Genomic DNA, 19,134 nt, shown 5'->3' on the forward strand with positions numbered 1-19,134 from the left:
AGTATGGGCAGTACTTTTGCTCCATGTTTGGCTGGACTATATGTGCACCACCTGGAAGCAAACAGAATTCTGCATACCCAGAACCCCTACAGACAAAACATAAAAATCTGGAAAAGATATATAGATGACTTGCTGGTCATTTGGGAAGGCGATTTACAGTCTGTGAACAAATTTATGATTTGGTTAAACAACCAGAACGCCCATCTAAAATTCACACATTCCGTATCTAACGAGTCACTGGTCTTTCTTGACCTAAATATCTATGCTGAGGGTGGAAGGCTAAAAACGACAACACACTTTAAGCCAACCGCGAGGAACTGTCTCCTAAGGTTCGACAGCTTCCACCCCCGACACCTCAGGGAGAATTTACCCTATGGTCAGTTTCTCTGCCCAAGACGGAATTGCACGGATGTAACAGAATTCAGAACACAAGCTTCTGATCTCAAAGAGAAACTGAAATTGAGACAGTACCCTGTACGGATAATCAACCAAGCAATGAAGAGGGCTAAGAATAATAACAGGGAGGCACTACTTGAGGACAGACAGCAAGTGGTATCGGAAGTCAAACGACCAATCTGTGTCACAACATATAATACCATGTCCAATGAGGTCTCGAAAATAGTCAATAAGCACTGGGGAATTCTAACATGTGGGGCTTTAGAACTTGAGAAACCAATGTTCGCACATCGCCGCAGCAGGAATTTGAAGGACATTCTGGTTCACACACGTCCCAAAGCAGTCCAAGAGCCGAGACAACCCTCTTTAGGTATCCAAGTTCATTTCCCCTGTGGGAACTGCAGCAGTTGTCACCTGACGCAAAAAAGCACTAGACTAACGTTGAGGAATGGCACAACCTGGTAGCAGCGCAGAATGACGAACTGCAATAGCAAAAACGTGGTCTACCTGATCACCTGCCCGTGTGGCCTTGAATATGTGGGGATGACCACTAGAGCGGTCAAGACATGTATGAATGAGCATAAAAATAATGTCCGTTGTAAAAAAAAGCGTAACAAAGATGGCAACACACTACCTGAATGCTCAACACTGCGTAAACGATTTAAAGTGGACTGTGATCGAGCAATTGCCATCTGAAACAGGCCTTTTTCAGAAGGAACAGAGATGGGTGTTCCGTCTTGGTACACAAAACAATGGACTGAATGAAGATGTACCCTGGGGACAATTGTCTAATTAAATCGGACCTTCCCTTGACATCCTTGGAATGGACTAGGTATGCCTTTTGCCATAACTTAGAGTTACCTGTCCATATAAAGCTCACTCCTATCGCAACCCTGTTTGCTGAAAGGGATTTACGCTTATTCCCTCCTATACAAGTAACTGGGTCTTAGCTTAAAAGCTCGCGAACAGCGGTATGCACTGCACACAAGTTCATTTAAATACTGTGTCCCATTTTCATGTGCTATTGGCATCACCCCTGTGTATCCAGCACTTGGTTCATCAATATGCACTGACCAGGAATGCCACATTATTGCAAGAAGTCCAGCCCATATGCAACCGGAGCAAGACGCTTTTCTTACACTGTGCAAAACTCCCTTTTGCATCGAAACCACCTTTCACCCAAGATGCAATCTGTACCATTTCCAATGGGCAACAGGGCCTTTTAGCATAAACTTTTTCTAGCATAAAACTTTTCCCATCTAAGGTGCTCTTCGCATCACTACAAACGGAGCCTTCTTTCTTTAATACTACCAACAGGCTTGGATTACGGATCCCGCAGAGTCATCAGCACTGATTTCTCCTTCCACACATGCGCGGAGAAAGCCTATCTCCTTTCCACGCATTCGCGAAACCAGGACGCTGGAATACAGGGCCGTTCCTCGACCGGACAGACCATAGAAGGCTCAGTAATCATTCAATTAGCTCAGGGGCGCTCAATGAACACCGGGTTACCCAAATATGGGCACGAATTGACATCCGCTCACACGCATTTCTCAACGAGCAAATACCAGTTCACTCGGGGTATAAATACAGCAAGCCCAGTCCAGCGGAGCAGCGTGTGGGGCTAGACCGAGGAGAACTACTCCTGAGTTCGTGAGTATGATGTGTAACAACATGATTATTGAGGCAGCCTAAGTAAGTAATGCACCACCTTGAAACCTACATGTCTTCCATCTAGACTGCACAGTAGCAGTTAACCCCCAGACGTTCTGAATGCTCATGACGCAAGCAAGCACAATTACATAAGTATGATTCAAACCTCTGCACTTTTTAAGAGTGTGTTATATGTTATCTATGTTGTATGTCTTGTAAGTGTTTTTTTCCACAGGGCTAATTAAGCTGGATGGTTTGTTCCAGGTGACTGCACCTGTTTGAGCTACCCTGGATAAGGGAGACCATAATTTTCTTTTCCCTTTTTTTTCTCAGGTCATGCAATTTGCATTTACTTGAGCTGAACCGCTGTAGGTACATAATAGCCTATATATACCCGCACATATTTATACTTTTATCTTCACTTTTTTTAATCACATTAATCCATCTGTAAACCATTAGTGAAACGTGAGTAAGGTGGGGAAGTTGTGCCCCTGTCCTGAAGAAGGAGCTTTGCCACTGAAACATGTCGACGCACACATAAGGTGTTGTCCATAATCACGACAATACACACCTCGCACTTCACTTCCTTTAATAGTATCAGCCCGGGGCCATGAATAAAAAAAAAAATTCTACTACACCCACGAGCAAGGTACTTTTTAACTACTTCACTTAAATCCTTCCACTCACATAATAAACATACCCACTCACATGCGCCACATATAGTCAAAAAACTAAAAGTGCTCCTGCGTAGTCGTAGGTCGCAGCACGCCGCATCCCGCTAGAGGGGTGCGAAGACCCCTATGATGAAGCATGACACCAAGGGGCCTTTTGGTGTGTGAGGGGTATTTTAAGAAACACTAAGTGCGCCCATACCACTGTGGTGAACACTTCCCTGTCATTTCAAGGAGGATTCCTTTTGTTTATACGAATTAGCTTGTGGAGTACGAATCCTTCTGAACTACTCTACCTCCCCTCTCCTGTTTGTTTACACTCTTTTATCAGACACTGTTACCAGATGTGAACATGATAAAATAATGAAGTAATACTATCACAAAATGTGCCGTCTCATGCTGCATAACTTGGCTCTTATTGCTGCATGATTTAGTCAATCCTGCTGCATAATTCCAGTGGTGCTGTCTGTAGTTTAAGGAAGGAACAGATGTTCAAGTCTTGCTAAGTGCTACTTCAAGAATTATTTAACCAATAAATACATTTTATGAAAAATGTGCAAAGACATGTTTTAATTGAGTGCTATTTTATTGCTTGTGGCATTGCCCATATAATGTGCAAAATCTGCTATTAACAATACATAATTGAATGCAGCGCAGTGACAGCCGTGCATTCATTTCCAATGGACTGGATGTAGCAGTCTTGCAGAGAACCTGCGATATGAACTTTGTGAATGTGAAACTGCGCTCATAATGGGCCTGGAACAAATACAGCCTCTCGCATTAAAAGCCAGTTGCTTGTCACGGTTACACGGCCAACCCAATCATTGACAATGACCACCATAGCATTTCATGCGAATTTCTGTTACAAACCAGAAATTATTCACAAGATATTTCTTGAAGAGAATGTATCAATTAGTTTTCTATATTTTCAGACGGTAACACTACTATTGCGTTGCATTCAACATTTAGCATAGATATTCATCAACAAGTCATTATTTAAGCATGGAAATAAAACTGGAAAGAGAAATAATAAGTGCAAGGAAAATCCACCTCCAATCATGGAGCTGTGTGCCTCCTATGAAGTAGGTAGCACAATCTAAATCAATATACTTTAGATAATAAGTAGTGCTAGCCGCACAGCTGTAAATTATGAGCACCTAATGATGATCAGAGCACACTGCAACATTAAGCATCACATAACCTCTTTGGAACCAACACGAAACCTATGTTAGTACTAGACAACTCGAACTCCATCCTCTACACAAAATAGTATCCGTCAGACGAGGCTGGCAATGTTGTTGCTATTCATGAAACTAAAACTAGATTTGTGACTGCTTGGCAGACATCTTTAAATCCTTCATTATTTCATATTTATGATACACTTTCTAACCGACGAATACAGATTCACATAAGTACTCTTAAGTTACAGGCCACAGGGCTGAAAGGCTATGTTCTTTGCCCACTTTTTGGCTGTGTTTTACTGAATAACTTGTACAACTAAGATGATCCCATTTTTCAGACATGGTAAATTCTCAGATGACACAGCAGTCGCCATTTCGTTTCTCACCGTGGACCTTCACCGCATGTAATCTGACCCACATTCAGGTAACCTGAACCTAATATTTCATTGACGGTTCCATCAGCAGCCGCCACTCACAATACAGGGAGCTGTCCTCAGCACCAACCATCTCCACCATAAACTACTATACTGAACATGAAATACTACACCTGCAGACAGGAACCGAAGGGCAGGTAACTAGGCACATTAACACGGCCCCATGTGTTTTAGCAGTTGAACACGATTCATTAGTAAAATAGGAATAACATAATGATGGGCAGTGAATAAAGTTAAGTTGACCTCGAACTTTAAGTTGTTGCATTTTCCGTTCATGGCGAAGTTAAATACCATACAAAGTGCAGCTGAACTGAAAGTTATCATCACTGGCAAGGTTTGTTTGCTGTGCTGAGATTATATTGTAGGATCGTTTTAATTTGCTAGAAAATAAGTAATTTGGAGATGCTACAGTTAGCATAACTAGGCCACAGTAAGCTGCATTGGCAATCATTCATGAAATGCTATAGAGAAGTGCATGTTTACTTTAGGTGTACAAGCTTTGCACCTGTCTTTTTTAGAACATCAACGAAAACACAGTTTCAGCATGGGCCATGTGTGAAACAAATGTGCAATAATAATTCATTCTACTCTGTAGAGGGAAGGGGGAAGAATATGCCTTGCTTACAAGTTCGAAGTTAATTAACTGATTTCTATTGGTAGTTGAACACGCAGCTATTGTATTCCAATGTTTCAGAATGTATTAATTAATCTCTTTAAATAAATATGCACAGCTTTAACCAATGAGATGCTTTAGACGTTTCTAGTTGTGGAGTACCAACTATTAGACTTATTGGTTGTCCTGAATGAAACCTTTTTAACCCAGCCTTCTACCTAATGTCATGCTGTGAATGTGTGTGCCTTCTTTCTGTTTTTGAACCATTCTAAAACACATGCTTTGGAGGGGATAGCCAACCGATTGTTCATTTTAATTATAGCTACAGAACAGTGAGCTATGATCTTTTGGACTTTCTTTGGAGACAGAACCATGTCAGTCTGCTTTGTCAATTTACGTGGTTTATTAACTATCTACTTTTGTTTTCTGTTAGGATACTATGCTTGAAAAAACCTATGAAGGTATGAATTTCAGAATCTTGTCATGTGCAGGTTTTATAATAGCCTTAGACAAAGCCTATAAGAGACTCCAATAGTCCCATCCCTGCCTGATGGTACTTCAATTTCCTAAAGGATCTGCAATATTCTGGATAGTTTCAACAATTTCAGCAAATAGTCTGTTGGAAATTATTAATTTGTAAAGTTAAGTAAGTGGCTTACAGAGGAGGCGTGCGTTCCTTATTAAAATGTCCACTCCATGGAAGAGTACTCTTGTTCTCAGCCTATGTTCTGATTTTTGCTTTGTGGATGAAATTATTCTTTTGGCTTTTTAAGATCTTTTGACTGACAGGCGATTGAGTGTGGCTGTGCCGTGGGGAGAAAGTCTTCTTTTGACACCGCTGCTGCCGGAAAACCTATTTAATTTAACACCGGTTTTTGAGCTAATCATTTCTTTTAGAAAACTTTCAATAGAAACCCCCTCATTCCCCTGCCGGTCTCCTGTAATACCCACAGTGTTGTATTTGAACTGCAGGTGTATTATAACATCAAAGTGACACCATTTAGAAAGGGAGCATTTTATTGGGAAAAGTGGGATTTCTAGAATCGTCTTGAGATAAAAAAAAGAATCTTTAATAAATCAGTCATGATTGTCAAATAAATCCGGCAGTAGGGAAATACGTTTTACATACCTTGCTTTATCCAATCACATTTTCTATGTATTGCTGCCAAAATCCATTGTGACTTATCAAATTTTATTACTGGGTAGGATTTGAGTTAGCAATGTATTTGACTGGTTTAATGTTAACTTTTTCTCATTTGACTGACTTTACTTTCAGTTGTATCCCTATACATTTTGTTTAGCAATTCAAATTGCAATTGCTGCTTAGCTTTAGGGACTTTCAGAAAGTTGACCTGGGCATTCATTCCACCTGTGGCTTGCTATTGGCGTAGTGGTTTGTAACTCACATTTTCTGGCTTAACATTTGCTGGTTTTATTTGCTTTAGGTTGTGCAGCTTGAATTCATACCTCCCCATGCTAAAGCCGTGTTTTCAAAATTCTTCCACGAATGCGTTTTCTGTAATAAACCGGCCTTTAAATCTTGTTGTTTTCTCATCACAATTGCTGGGCAATCCAAGACCGAGGTCAAAGTTAAACTGGATTTTTGTGGGAGTCAGGTGTTTATTTTGCTTTCGGTTAACTTCAAAGTAAGAGCGTTTATAGGAAAGTGGAATGCAGCAAACTTTCTCTCTGGAGCCTTCTTATTGCTTTTTTTTCAAATTTTATTTTAGACATAGCGAACGTGTTAGACCTGGTACCATTGGCGTGAGTCTCCCTTCCATTTGTTACTGGTTGCCTCCTCTGTTTTTTGATCTGTTTGCTGGTTTAGATGCTTTGGGCACTGTGCCACTGCTATTCAGTGCCACAGTGCAAGCTCTCCCTATGTTAAATTGATGTATTGATTAGTGACTCCATGATTTGGATTATTTGGTTAACTTGTCAGACCCTAGTACAGTGCACCATGTGTGCCCAGGCATGTATATCAAATGCTGCTGGTGGGCTTGTAGCACTGATTGTGTTACCAACAGAAGCAGCTTGTAAAGTGTGTCTCAGGCCTGCAATTGCAGAGCCTGTGTGCAGTCTGTGACTGCCATGTCGACTTTGCAAATGCACCCACTTGCCAGTCCCTAAACCTTCCCTTTTCTACATATCAGACACCCCTAAGGTAGGCCATAGGGCAGGGTGCATTGTATGTAAAAGGTAGGTCAATCCCTAATGTGTGTCGCATGACCTGATAGTGAATTACAGCCTATTTTGTTTTTCACTATTGCAAGGCTACCTGTCCCTATAGGCCAGAATGGGCAGTTTGATTATACCATCTTATAATGCTAACCGACCCAGGGAACATGGTAGAAATTCGAGTTTAGTGTGCCTGACCTCAAAATGATAAATTACATCTTTTAGTGAAGTTGGTTTTAACATTCTGTGTTTGAAAATACCACTTTTAGAAAGTAGGTATTTTCTTGCCTAACCGTCCAACCTGCCTCTGCTAGCTTGTGTATTGTATGTCTGGTTTTGTGAGTGACGGGAGCTGGGGGGTTCCTGGAGACAGGGTTAGTCAGCACAGGGCTGTGTATTGTATGTTTGGTTTTGTGAGTGACGGGAGCTGGGGGGCTCCAGGAGACAGGGTGAGCCAGCACAGGGCTGAATATACCTATCTGCATGGAGAGTGGTGGGGAGGAGTAGCATCTGGGCCTGAATAGGACTGTGCCGGCTTCCACAATGCCGGTTCCACCTCCTGTGGCATGTCTGATTACCCTGGCCGACCCTGCCAAAGGAAAGAAGGAGTCATGTAAACTAAGTGCGCCAGGAACCGGTTTGGACTAGGTACTGGACCCTCTGCCTTCAGAGGACAAAGGATTTTTCAGTATAAATATGGGGACCCAGTCCCGAAGACTTTAGATCACTTCTGGAACAACAAGACACATCTTTGCCAAGGAGAAGAACCAAGGAAGCTGCAGGAGTTTGGACTGCCCCCATGCCAGTCTGCTTTGTTGCTGGGTTGGTCTGCAGTGGTGTCTTCATTGCCAAGGAAAGGAGAAGGAACTTTTAAAGAACTTTCATAATCTTGCAGAATATTTCTCCAAGGGCTTGGACTTGTGCTTGCCTCCTGCTGAAGTCTCAGGGACAAAAGACTTCACTACCAGCTCCCCTCTTAATTTCCTTGCTGGGAATTCTGTCTGCAGAAGCCTGCGTGTCGCTGGGAGCTGAAAGTGCGACTCGAGAAGAAGCATGTCACAGTCGTAGCTGTTGCCGCCGCATCGCCGGAGAAGCGTTTCACCGCCAAAGAGGTCGCCGCCGCATCACCAGAGAAGCTTGCGTTCGTCGCAGCTGTTTACTGACGCATCACCTGAGAAGCGTGTCGCCACCAAGAGGGTCGCCGTTGCATCACCGGAGAACCTTGTTGCAAGGTCTGTTGCAGCTCAAGTTACAGAGTTCACTGCACGGCTGCCGGGCGTGCACGCATTGTCTTCACGTCGTCGCATCACATCAAGGGCAGCCATCTTATCGCATCACACCGGATTGTCGCATCGTGGCGCCATCTTGTCGCATCATAACCGGAAGGCAGTACGAGAATCAATGCATCACCTCCTCTCCGGTAAGTAACAAGACACATCCCGTACTCAGCGCAAGCATTGAGGAGCGACATATCGCCTCCCCCGTAGCAACGAACTGACACATCTCCCTCCCTGCAAATCTTTTGTTTATTTTGCGTTACGCATCCAGGATCTTTTGTCAGAAACGTGTTGCATTTATCATCAATGTTACTTCTACCGTATTTAAGTCTATTTTGAGTACAGTACTGTGGATCTTTGTCGTTTGTGGTCTTGTGTTAAGTCTATATAAAGGATACTCATTTTTATAAAACCTGTGCTGTGTCCATCTGTAGTGTTTTCACTGTATTACAGTATTTGTTCACAAATGCTTAACACACTGCCTCTGAGATAAGCCTGTCTGCTCGTTCCAAGCTACCAAGGCAGTGAGCAGGGGTTTTCCAGGATTGTCATCCCCTTTCCCTGACTCAGAAGCAAGGGTACCTGTTATACCTGGCACCTTGGCGTGGGTCTACCTTCCATTTTTTTGCTGTTGCCTCATGTGTTTTTGCTTGTTATAGATGCTTTGGGCACTGTGCCACTGATATTCAGTGCCACAGTGCAAGTGCTCCCTATGGTAAATTGATGTATGGATCAGTGATTGGCTGGTTTGGTTTACTTGTTAGACCCTAGTACAGTTCACTGAGTGTGCCCAGGGCTTGTAAACTAAATGCTGCTAGTGGGCTTGCAGCACTGGTTGTGCCACCCACAGAAGCAGCCTTTAAAAGTGTGTATCAGGCCTGCCACTGCAGTGCCTGTGTGCAGTCTGGTACTGCCATGATGACTGGGCAAGTGCACCCACTTGCTAGTCCGTAAACATTCCCTTTTTTTTAATATTAGTCACCCCCATAGTAGGCCCAGGTGCAGGGTGCATTGTATGGAAAAGGTAGGACATACCCTGATGTGTGTGGCATGGCCTAATAGTGAATTACAGCCATTTTCGTGTTTCACAATTGCGTGGCCACCTGTTCCCCGTAGGCCAGAATGATCAGTTTGATTATTACTTCTTATAATCCTGACTGACTCTGGGAACTAGGTAGAAATTCGAGTTTGGTATGCCTGAACTCAGAATGATAAAATACATCTTTTAGTGAAGTTGGTTTTAACATTGTTTTAAAAAATACCACTTTTAGAGGTATTTTCTTGTCTAACCATCAAAGCCTGCCTCTGCTAGGTTGTTTATTACTTGTCTTGAGGTTGAGTGACAGGGGCTGGGGGATTCCAGGAGACCGGATGAGTCAGCACAGGGCTGAATAGAGAGATCTGCATGCAGATGGGAGGGAGGAGTTGCACCTGGGACCTGAATAGGGCTGTGCCTTCCCTCCACAATACTGGCTCCACCTCCTGTGGTGCGTCTGATTTCCCTGGCCTACACTGTGAAAGGAAAGAAGGAGTCTTATCAACAAAGTGCTTCAGGACTGACCAGAACTGGTTTGGACTAAGCAACGGTCTCTCTGCCTTCAAAAAACAAAGGAAAAATTAGTATAAAAGAGGGATCCCAAACCCCAGAACTTTAGATCAATTTGGGAAACAAGAAGAAACCTTTGCTGAGGAGAGGAACCGGAGGAACTGAGGAAGAGACTATCCCTAAGCTGAATGCTGTCTGGGGGATTGGCCTGCAGTGGTTGCCTGACCTCCAAAGAAAGGAGAAAGGACTTTGTTCTACTTTTATTTAACCCCTTCCGTGCTCATGACGGAACGGTTCCGTCATGAGCATAAGGTGGCCTGTGCATATGACGGAACCGTTCCGTCATGGTTCCATAGGCCCAATGGAATGTTCAGCACCGGGGGAAAATCCGCGCAGCACAGAAGGGGTTAACTTGTGAAGGATCTCCAAGGGCTTGAGATAGAGCTTGCCTCCTGCTGAAGTCTCGGAGACAACACTCTTCACCCACCAGCTCCCCAAGAGTTATTTGGAAGTGCCTGCAGTTGTGTTGGGCTTTCAGAGGGACTGCATGTCGCAAGGAGCTGGAAGCACGACTCACGGAGAAGAAGCGTGTCGCCGCCACTGTCGCCGCATCACTGGAGAAGGGTGTCGCCGCTGTCGCTTCGCTTCGCCTCGCAGAAGTGCTTCGCATCGCCGGAGGAGAGTGTAGCTGTCGCATCATCGGGAAGCGTGTTGCCGCCGCAGTCGCTGTAGTCGCTGTAGTCGCATCACTGAAGAAGGGTGTTGCCGCTGCAGCTGTCACATTGCATCGTCGAAGCGCCTCGCATCACCGGAGAAGAGTGTCGCTGTTGCATCAGATGCCATTGCATCGCCAGAGTAGCGTGTCGTAGGGCCTGTCACGGCTCAGAAGAATCGTTGAGTCGCCACACGGCCGTCTGGCGTGCACACATTGTGTTGCATCAAGGAGAAGACGCAATTTTTCATGTTTTATTGCACCGAAACTTCTTCGCATCATGGCACTGCTGGTCGCATCGCCACGTTGCGCAGTAAAAAACAGATGCATCACCTCCCCACGCGGAGAAGAACGGACTCATCTCCTACGCATCAGTAGGGACCCGACGCATCCGCGTTCTTGCGTGTAAGGAACCAACGCATCCCCTTCGCTGTAACACTTTCGTTGTATAGCGTTACGCATCCAAAGGTAAATTGAACTTAAAGTATCACATTTTACATCTAAAGAGAACTAAGCTATTTCTACCATTTTTAAAGTTCAGTATTTTGGGTTTTTGACGTTTATGATCTTGTATTAAGTCTATAGAATAATACTTTTTTTTATACTACAACTTGTGTGGTGTCCATCTTTAGTGTTGTCACTGGGTTACTGTTTGTGTTCACAAATGCTTTAAACACTGCCTCTGAGGTAAGCTTGTCTGCTCATGCCAAGCTACCAAGGGAGTGAGCAGGGGTTGTTTTAGGAGTGTACCCCCTTACCCTGACTATACCAAGGGTCCCTATTTGGTCAAAGGTACCTACCTCTGCCAACTAGAGACCCCCAAATCTAACAGTCCCTATTTGGTCAAAGGTGTACACCGTTGCCAACTAGAGACCCCCAGTTCGAACACAACTCAAAAGTTGTCTCTTTCTTCAGCTGCACAAATCATTTCCACATTTGTTTGCAAAATTCCTTTTTTTTGGTGAGTCCATTTAATTTGTGAAACTACCTTTTTAGGAACAAAGTACAAAACCACATTTCAGTCTCGGCATCAGCCTAACATATGGTGATCTTGGGCAATTTCCACTGTTTAGGGCCCATTCACTGTCAAGCAGAGGATAGGATCTTTTCACAGAAAATAGCCAGCCACATAGTAGCACAATTTAGCAATGCTTGGTTTTCACTTTGAAGTGTAAAGCTTTAATTATGACCTCTGTGACAACTCGTTTTGGATAATTAGATAAGTTTAAAGGCACATTTGTTGAAAGGTTTGTGTTTGTTTAGCTAAACAATAATTATATTTTCCATCTGCAACAGTGTCTTTTTCGAAACACATAAATTACTGGATGCTAACTATTGGTTTGTTCTCACAGCCATCAGGGTCATGATTTAAATGGTGCAGCAGGTGCACAGGTGCCAACAGCTCTTTGAAGCCTGATTGGCGATTATTGCTATGTTTTACTACTAAACAAGCAGTCACAAGTGCAATTCCCTTGCAGGCACTAGGGTCATGATTTCTATGGTGGAGCAGGTGCAGTGACCCTGGGGCTAAATACTCTAGGAAATCCACTGAACATAGATTATTACTGTATTTTACTACTAAACAAGCAGTCACAGTCCAATTACTTTACAGATGTCACGGCCATAATTTCAGTGGTGCAGCAGGTGCAGTGGCACAGGGGCCAAAAGGTCCAGGAAACCCACGGATAGCCAAATATTTTATATATTTTACTTCTAAATAAGCAGTCAGTGTGCTTTTTTGGTTCTTTTGTAACCGTTGAACCCGAAGTAACACATAGCTTAAAGCATCACTGTAACAAAAGCTGTAACCGAATAGACTTTTCTTCCAACCTACAAAATGTTACATTCAGCATATGTATGTGGTACATTTTCAAAAAATTGTATATGGTCCTAAAGTGCTTTTGATTTCATTCGCTCCATACCTTGGCAAGGGCATTCTCTGTTCTGTAAAATTAGCACTTCAGACATTGTAAACATCATACAAATACCAATAACTTACCATATAGCATTCCATACCAAGCATTGGCAAAGCCAATAGGTCGTGTCTATGCAAGATCTATTGGCTTTGACAATTTCTTTTAACCATATTATACAGCAGTGCTAGCTTCAGAGCAACATACCAGATTTCTTTTTAGGTCTCGCCTAGACGAAAGCAAAAGCGAAGCTTTTGCTGTCTATGCGAGACAACTTATGTTGCCACTTTTCTGGGAATATTGTGGACATCAGACTGTTACGAGCTTTTTCTGCTGTAGTCAGGCTGTCACGAGCTTCTCCTTTGGAGATTTAACCTCGTGAGCGCGCCTTGACTGCATCTAATGGGCCGTGCGCTTCTTTTAGTCAGTTTCACTTTGTTTCATTTCACTTTGAAAGTGCAGGCGTCAATGTGTCTGGTAGTTGTTCATGTGGAGTGCCTTCTGACCTCGTGAGCGCGCCTTGACTGCATCTAATGTGTGTGGCTTTTTTTTTCAACGTGGCCCTGGCGCTTGCTTCAGTCAGTTTCACTTTTAAGGTGCAGGCGTCAATGGGTCTGGTACTTGTTTTATTTCCATTTAATGCTCTTTGGAACAACAATTTTATATTACTTGTGTGTATTACCACTGGCCAGAATTTCAAAGACTTATATTCACGCAGGTGAAATAATACTATTGTGATTAGGGCCGATTTTTGGAGTCTGACCGTTCAGAGTGCAGAGTGGAGCTTCAGAGTGGAGCTTCAGAGTGGAGAGTGGAGCTTCAGAGTGCAGAGTGGAGCTTCAGAGTAGAGCTTCAGAGTAGAGCTTCAGAGTGGAGCTTCAGAGTGGAGCTTCAGAGTGGAGCTTCAGAGTGGAGCTTCAGAGTGGAGCTTCAGAGTGGAGCTTCAGAGTGGAGCTTCAGAGTGGAGCTTCAGAGTGGAGCTTCAGAGTGGAGCTTCAGAGTGGAGCTTCAGAGTGGAGCTTCAGAGTGGAGCTTCAGAGTGGAGCTTCAGAGTGGAGCTTCAGAGTGGAGCTTCCGAGTGCAGAGTGGAGCTTCAGAGTGGAGCTTCAGAGTGGAGCTTCAGAGTGGAGCTTCAGAGTGGAGCTTCAGAGTGGAGCTTCAGAGTGGAGCTTCAGAGTGGAGCTTCCGAGTGGAGCTTCCGAGTGGAGCTTCAGAGTGCAGAGTGGAGCTTCAGAGTGGAGAGTGGAGCTTCAGAGTGCAGAGTGGAGCTTCAGAGTAGAGCTTCAGAGTAGAGCTTCAGAGTGGAGCTTCAGAGTGGAGCTTCAGAGTGGAGCTTCAGAGTGGAGCTTCAGAGTGGAGCTTCAGAGTGGAGCTTCAGAGTGGAGCTTCAGAGTGGAGCTTCAGAGTGGAGCTTCAGAGTGGAGCTTCAGAGTGGAGCTTCAGAGTGGAGCTTCAGAGTGGAGCTTCAGAGTGGAGCTTCAGAGTGGAGCTTCAGAGTGGAGCTTCCGAGTGCAGAGTGGAGCTTCAGAGTGGAGCTTCAGAGTGGAGCTTCAGAGTGGAGCTTCCGAGTGGAGCTTCCGAGTGGAGCTTCAGAGTGCAGAGTGGAGAGTGGAGCTTCAGAGTGCAGAGTGGAGCTTCAGAGTGCAGAGTGGAGCTTCAGAGTGCAGAGTGGAGCTTCAGAGTGCAGAGTGGAGATTCAGAGTGCAGAGTGGAGCTTCAGAGTGCAGAGTGGAGATTCAGAGTGGAGCTTCAGAGTCCAGAGTGGAGCTTCAGAGTGGAGCTTCAGAGTGGAGCTTCAGAGTGGAGCTTCAGAGTGGAGCTTCAGAGTGGAGCTTCAGAGTCCAGAGTGGAGCTTCAGAGTCCAGAGTGGAGCTTCAGAGTGCAGAGTGGAGCTTCAGAGTGCAGAGTGGAGCTTCAGAGTGGAGCTTCAGAGTGGAGCTTCAGAGTGGAGCTTCAGAGTGGAGCTTCAGAGTGGAGCTTCAGAGTGGAGCTTCAGAGTGGAGCTTCAGAGTGGAGCTTCAGAGTGGAGCTTCAGAGTGGAGCTTCAGAGTGCAGAGTCAGAGTGGAGCTTCAGAGTGGAGCTTCAGAGTGGAGCTTCAGAGTGCAGAGTCAGAGTGCAGAGTCAGAGTGCAGAGTCAGAGTGCAGAGTCAGAGTGCAGAGTCAGAGTGCAGAGTCAGAGTGCAGAGTCAGAGTGCAGAGTCAGAGTGGAGCTTCAGAGTGGAGCTTCAGAGTGGAGCTTCAGAGTGGAGCTTCAGAGTGGAGCTTCAGAGTGGAGCTTCAGAGTGGAGCTTCAGAGTGGAGCTTCAGAGTGGAGCTTCAGAGTGGAGCTTCAGAGTGGAGCTTCAGAGTGGAGCTTCAGAGTGGAGCTTCAGAGTGGAGCTTCAGAGTGGAGCTTCAGAGTGGAGCTTCAGAGTGGAGCTTCAGAGTGGAGCTTCAGAGTGGAGCTTCAGAGTGGAGCTTCAGAGTGGAGCTTCAGAGTGGAGCTGCAGAGTGGAGCTTCAGAGTGGAGCTTCAGAGTGCAGAGTGGAGCTTCAGAGTGGAGCTTCAGAGTGCAGAGTGGAGCTTCAGAGTGGAGCTTCAGAGTGCAGAGTGGAGCTTCAGAGTGGAGCTGCAGAGTGCAGAGTGGAGCTTCAGAGTGGAGCTTCAGAGGGCAGAGTGGAGCTTCAGAGTGGAGCTTCAGAGTGGAGCTTCAGAGTGGAGCTTCAGAGTGGAGCTTCAGAGTGGAGCTTCAGAGTGGAGCTTCAGAGTGGAGCTTCAGAGTGGAGCTTCAGAGTGGAGCTTCAGAGTGGAGCTTCAGAGTGGAGCTTCAGAGTGGAGCTTCAGAGTGCAGAGTGGAGCTTCAGAGTGGAGCTTCAGAGTGCAGAGTGGAGCTTCAGAGTGGAGCTTCAGAGTGCAGAGTGGAGCTTCAGAGTGGAGCTTCAGAGTGCAGAGTGGAGCTTCAGAGTGGAGCTTCAGAGTGCAGAGTGGAGCTTCAGAGTGGAGCTTCAGAGTGCAGAGTGGAGCTTCAGAGTGCAGAGTGGAGCTTCAGAGTGGAGCTTCAGAGTGCAGAGTGGAGCTTCAGAGTGGAGCTTCAGAGTGCAGAGTGGAGCTTCAGAGTGGAGCTTCAGAGTGCAGAGTGGAGCTTCAGAGTGGAGCTTCAGAGTGCAGAGTGGAGCTTCAGAGTGGAGCTTCAGAGTGCAGAGTGGAGCTTCAGAGTGGAGCTTCAGAGTGCAGAGTGGAGCTTCAGAGTGGAGCTTCAGAGTGCAGAGTGGAGCTTCAGAGTGGAGCTTCAGAGTGCAGAGTGGAGCTTCAGAGTGGAGCTTCAGAGTGCAGAGTGGAGCTTCAGAGTGGAGCTTCAGAGTGCAGAGTGGAGCTTCAGAGTGGAGCTTCAGAGTGGAGCTTCAGAGTGGAGCTTCAGAGTGGAGCTTCAGAGTGGAGCTTCAGAGTGGAGCTTCAGAGTGGAGCTTCAGAGTGGAGCTTCAGAGTGGAGCTTCAGAGTGGAGCTTCAGAGTGGAGCTTCAGAGTGGAGCTTCAGAGTGGAGCTTCAGAGTGGAGCTTCAGAGTGGAGCTTCAGAGTGGAGCTTCAGAGTGCAGCTTCAGAGTGCAGCTTTAGAGCTTCAGAGTGGAGCTTCAGAGTGGAGCTTTAGAGCTTCAGAGTGGAGCTTCAGAGTGGAGCTTTAGAGCTTCAGAGTGGAGCTTCAGAGTGGAGCTTTAGAGCTTCAGAGTGGAGCTTCAGAGTGGAGCTTTAGAGCTTCAGAGTGGAGCTTCAGAGTGGAGCTTCAGAGTGGAGCTTTAGAGCTTCAGAGTGGAGCTTCAGAGTGGAGCTTTAGAGCTTCAGAGTGGAGCTTCAGAGTGGAGCTTTAGAGCTTCAGAGTGGAGCTTTAGAGCTTCAGAGTGGAGCTTTAGAGCTTCAGAGTGGAGCTTTAGAGCTTCAGAGTGGAGCTTTAGAGCTTCAGAGTGGAGCTTTAGAGCTTCAGAGTGGAGCTTTAGAGCTTCAGAGTGGAGCTTCAGAGTGGAGCTTCAGAGTGGAGCTTCAGAGTGGAGCTTTAGAGCTTCAGAGTGGAGCTTCAGAGTGGAGCTTTAGAGCTTCAGAGTGGAGCTTCAGAGTGGAGCTTCAGAGTGGAGCTTTAGAGCTTCAGAGTGGAGCTTTAGAGCTTCAGAGTGGAGCTTCAGAGTGGAGCTTTAGAGCTTCAGAGTGGAGCTTTAGAGCTTCAGAGTGGAGCTTCAGAGTGGAGCTTCAGAGTGGAGCTTCAGAGTGGAGCTTCAGAGTGGAGCTTCAGAGTGGAGCTTCAGAGTGGAGCTTCAGAGTGGAGCTTCAGAGTGGAGCTTCAGAGTGGAGCTTTAGAGCTTCAGAGTGGAGCTTCAGAGTGGAGCTTTAGAGCTTCAGAGTGGAGCTTCAGAGTGGAGCTTCAGAGTGGAGCTTTAGAGCTTCAGAGTGGAGCTTCAGAGTGGAGCTTTAGAGCTTCAGAGTGGAGCTTTAGAGCTTCAGAGTGGAGCTTCAGAGTGGAGCTTTAGAGCTTCAGAGTGGAGCTTTAGAGCTTCAGAGTGGAGCTTCAGAGTGGAGCTTCAGAGTGGAGCTTCAGAGTGGAGCTTCAGAGTGGAGCTTCAGAGTGGAGCTTCAGAGTGGAGCTTCAGAGTGGAGCTTCAGAGTGGAGCTTCAGAGTGGAGCTTCAGAGCTTCAGAGTGGAGCTTTAGAGCTTCAGAGTGGAGCTTTAGCGCTTCAGAGTGGAGCTTTAGAGCTTCAGAGTGGAGCTTTAGAGCTTCAGAGTGGAGCTTTAGAGCTTCAGAGTGGAGCTTTAGAGCTTCAGAGTGGAGCTTTAGAGCTTCAGAGTGGAGCTTTAGAGCTTCAGAGTGGAGCTTCAGAGTGGAGCTTTAGAGCTTCAGAGTGGAGCTTCAGAGTGGAGCTTTAGAGCTTCAGAGTGGAGCTTCAGAGTGGAGCTTCAGAGTGGAGCTTTAGAGCTTCAGAGTGGAGCTTTAGAGCTTCAGAGTGGAGCTTTAGAGCTTCAGAGTGGAGCTTTAGAGCTTCAGAGTGGAGCTTTAGAGCTTCAGAGTGGAGCTTTAGAGCTTCAGAGTGGAGCTTCAGAGTGGAGCTTCAGAGTGGAGCTTCAGAGTGGAGCTTCAGAGTGGAGCTTCAGAGTGGAGCTTCAGAGTGGAGCTTTAGAGCTTCAGAGTGGAGCTTCAGAGTGGAGCTTTAGAGCTTCAGAGTGGAGCTTCAGAGTGGAGCTTTAGAGCTTCAGAGTGGAGCTTCAGAGTGGAGCTTTAGAGCTTCAGAGTGGAGCTTCAGAGTGGAGCTTTAGAGCTTCAGAGTGGAGCTTCAGAGTGGAGCTTCAGAGTGGAGCTTCAGAGTGGAGCTTCAGAGTGGAGCTTCAGAGTGGAGCTTCAGAGTGGAGCTTCAGAGTGGAGCTTCAGAGTGGAGCTTCAGAGTGGAGCTTCAGAGTGGAGCTTCAGAGTGGAGCTTCAGAGTGGAGCTTTAGAGCTTCAGAGTGGAGCTTCAGAGTGGAGCTTTAGAGCTTCAGAGTGGAGCTTCAGAGTGGAGCTTTAGAGCTTCAGAGTGGAGCTTCAGAGTGGAGCTTCAGAGTGGAGCTTCAGAGTGGAGCTTCAGAGTGGAGCTTCAGAGTGGAGCTTTAGAGCTTCAGAGTGGAGCTTCAGAGTGGAGCTTTAGAGCTTCAGAGTGGAGCTTCAGAGTAGAGCTTCAGAGTAGAGCTTCAGAGTAGAGCTTCAGAGTAGAGCTTCAGAGTAGAGCTTCAGAGTAGAGCTTCAGAGTAGAGCTTCAGAGTAGAGCTTCAGAGTAGAGCTTCAGAGTAGAGCTTCAGAGTAGAGCTTCAGAGTAGAGCTTCAGAGTAGAGCTTCAGAGTAGAGCTTCAGAGTGGAGCTTCAGAGTGCAGATTCAGAGTGGAGCTTTAGAGCTTCAGAGTGGAGCTTCGCAGATTCAGAGTGGAGCTTCAGAGTGCAGATTCAGAGTGGAGCTTTAGAGCTTCAGAGTGGAGCTTCAGAGTGCAGATTCAGAGTGGAGCTTTAGAGCTTCAGAGTGGAGCTTCAGAGTGCAGATTCAGAGTGGAGCTTTAGAGCTTCAGAGTGGAGCTTTAGAGCTTCAGAGTGGAGCTTTAGAGCTTCAGAGTGTCAAGAGCAATGCCAATAGCTCTAACTTTAACAAAGGCAAAACCATTGCATTGTAAATGCTTGTTATTTTACCGAATCACATGCTCATGCTGCTGCCTGGTTTGTCTACATGCACACAGGCATAATCACTCGGTACAAAATGGCTCCTGTTCACTCGTCAGTACGGTCTTGCGCCGCCCCACCTTCCCCCTGCCAAATACATTCATTCCAAATACTGCTTATTTTCATATCAGACTGACTTCTCACATCTGGGATAGCAGGGGCACCTTCCACAGTGATTAGTGCTTCACAAAAAATAATTCTCGGCTAGCGCTCAGAAGCCTTGAAGCTTTGATTGAATGACACTGCAGTTTGATGCCCCGCTCGTTTTTTGATGCTATGCGTTCCAGACACTGATTTTATTAAGACTCACTTGGAGCTCTAAACTGTCACTTGATCTTTCTTTGGGTCATTTCGTTTG

The 19,134-nt window shown here is 45.9% G+C and overlaps 1 protein-coding gene across 1 annotated transcript in view; it reads left to right on the forward strand.

The window, feature by feature from the left end:
• The window catches only part of PRIM2 (DNA primase subunit 2), a 761,949-nt gene that overhangs the window by 324,155 nt on the left and 418,660 nt on the right, over positions 1–19,134 (forward strand). The gene's annotated exons all lie outside the window — the stretch shown is intronic.

This window comes from Lissotriton vulgaris, chromosome 6 (genome assembly GCF_964263255.1).
Source record: "Lissotriton vulgaris chromosome 6, aLisVul1.2, whole genome shotgun sequence".
Taxonomy (NCBI): domain Eukaryota; kingdom Metazoa; phylum Chordata; class Amphibia; order Caudata; family Salamandridae; genus Lissotriton; species Lissotriton vulgaris.